Source organism: Benincasa hispida, chromosome 12, assembly GCF_027475165.1.
Source record: "Benincasa hispida cultivar pf3 chromosome 12, pf3_genome.v1.1, whole genome shotgun sequence".
NCBI lineage: Eukaryota > Viridiplantae > Streptophyta > Magnoliopsida > Cucurbitales > Cucurbitaceae > Benincasa > Benincasa hispida.
This window is the reverse complement of record NC_143489.1, coordinates 53,503,429-53,506,505: the sequence shown is the minus strand read 5'-3', so window position 1 is coordinate 53,506,505 and position 3,077 is coordinate 53,503,429.

Sequence of the window (3,077 nt, the reverse complement as noted above, 5' to 3'; positions counted from 1 at the left end):
ATTATGCATGATAATATGTTTTTCTTATGGTGGGATTTTAAACTATATGATGTACATTATGCAATATATTAAATTAATCATCCATCACATGTAAAAATTAATTAAACAGCAACACTAGACCAAAAAATTGGCACTCTTACGCAATTACTTAAATTAATACAATATTTATATTAATTTAATTAATTTAAAAACAATAAATTACTTAAAATGTGAAAATACTAGTAAATACCAAAGCATACTCCAAGTCCTATTCGAACCCATGACCTCCTTGCGGCGCGCGCATGTGTAAACACCTCGGAGCGTAACGATTCTCGGTGGGAGCATAGTTATACTGGCCTGCTGCTTGCCGTAGCGTAACACGCTGGTCTGCCACTTGCCATAGCGTAATGTTATGCTCCATGAAGCATAGTAATGCTAACCCTTCTATGCTACAGTGTGAAGGGCAACATAATTACGCTCTACGCTCTTGCACAAATTGCAAATTCTGTTTCGATTTCAATATGAACTTGCTCCAATTTATACCGATCTCCTCAACAACTCTTGTATTCACAATCGATACAGACTTACAAACTCGATAGCAATAAATAAATGCCTAAAAATACCGAGCCTTTACTACTTAAAACGATTTAAATTGGAAAATTCTAAGCGCCAGTTTTTGAAACATCCACTATGCAAACCATCCACAATGTAGTGAAAAAACCCACCAATTCTCTAATTTTAAATCTTAAAAAGAAATTTAGAAATATGATTTGACTCTGATACCAATTAAGAAATCGAATTCTCACAGTGGAAGTGAGTGATCGTTTGTATTAGTGAATTTTTTTTTTAAATAACTTAAAAGGAAGAAGGAATTACATAACGATAAACATCATTCAACCTTAAGCATGCTTTCTACTACAAAAACAGAGAGGATAGGGAGGATAACACATACCCTTGAAGAAATTGTTCTTCACATTTTTCCATTCCAGTGTAATCACGAATAGAAAATCTCCTACAAACTAAGCAATGTATAGAAAGATGAACACCATCAATGAAATCTTTCTTGTTATTCTCATGGTGAGAACCAAGTGCAGAGTGTGTGGACTTGCCTTCTTAGTTTTTGTGTAGGGAGAATAGGAATTTCTTGAGAGGATTTCAGATAGGATGAAAAGTAGAAGAGAGAATTTTTTATAATGTTGTCACGTAATAATGATCTGCCTTTGCCCAACTCCTCTAGATATAGCATATGAGAGACGTGAGGGAATTATCACATAACTACCTTCATAATGTGAAATAACTCCCAATTTAATTACATCAACTAATTTAACATAATTAAATCAAACTATATATTACATCTCATATAATATATAATTTATAGTTTATACTATATCATATATAGTATAACCTATAGTTTATATTCTCTCATGTAACCTATAGTATTAATAAGAATTATATTCATATTAATTTTAACCTATATTTTTTATATGAAGCTAATTCATATAATTAATTTTTGAACCATATTCAAATATTTTTCTCTCATTAAACATTATACTATAACGTATCCAAATATATTATATTAAGTGTTCATACAATTAATTCCCTTTAATTAGTTTGAATAATTCAAATTAATAAAAAAAATTAATTGGTTCTCATTAACCCTTATTGAGCTAGTAAGGGAACCTTATGAACCTATAGATTAGAAGATCCACCGATACGAGATTAATTAATTAAATTCTTTAATTAAATTAATTAACATTTATTAACTATCTGTCAAATGACCGACAGCTGCACTCTCTACACTGTAGATATATTTTTGTGTCCATTGGATATAATCAATCAATAGTAAGTTGACTCTTAACAAATTGCTCGTAACTACAACTGGTTCAAAATTGTCATTTTACCCTATAGTTACATCTAACTCCTTAAGTACCAATGATCCCTCTAATAAGCAATTAGTCATAGTCCAATTTTAACTAAACTTCTCTCTAGCCAATGAGAGGGTGAGGTGCCCCATTGTTCAAGACCTGGATCAACCCTTAAGAGAGAATTTATCTACTTATTCTAACAATAAGGGGCAAATTTCTTCTTGTGTAACTGTGTTCTCAGCTCCTCACTCGAATGAATCCCCAAAATGGTAGGCATATTGAGTCGAAAAGTTTGGATACAGATCACAACTCACTCATGATTAAGGTCAAGTCACCTATGGTCATCCTAGTGAAATGTCAGTATCTTCTTGTAACGGTGTTATAAAGAGAGACTAATAATTTAATGCTCTGGTCTTATACAAACTCTTTGGATAAGATACCTTCACTTACATGTCTTTACATGAATTATAAGGACCAAATCATTTGTAACACTTTACAATAATGGTAACAATTACAATGTGGGTCGTATCCCTAGTGTTACCTAAATAAGATACCGAGCCATAGCCATCTACTACAAACCATTTAGGTTATTACTTAAACATGATCTACTTGTATGTCATCACATACATATTTAAGCTATATCCATTAATTATGGATCTTGGTTTATTGATTTTGGGTTAATGCAACTAAATGTCAAATAAAATAAGAACTTATTATATTAAATAAATAATTTTTTTTGTAAAAATAAATTTACAAACTACAAAACCACTAATAAATTCATTAGCCGGGGTTTAACTAAGTATAAATTTATTATACTTAGTTAAACCCCAGCTAATGAATTTATCTAAGTCCTTTAAATTTGCTTCAGTATAACATTTATATAAAATAATTTAACAATATTTCATTTCATTTATTAAACTCTTTTAATAAAGTTAATCAACTATTGCATGTTTATCTAATATTTTCCGAATTCACTTTCCAGGTCGATTCCCAGGTAGAGATGTTTGATTTCCGTCAACTTAAATACCCATTCCTAAACAGAACCTTCCTTAGACAAAGGTCCCTTATGGACAATTATTTTAGGAATTTAATATTTTATTAAAATTCATTTTAATCTTATTAAAACAAATTTTAAAAAATTAAACTATATCTAATCCCATTAGAAATAACACAAGTCAATTTTAAACAATTTAAAATTAATTTGACCTATATTTGCATGCAATCTAGATTATA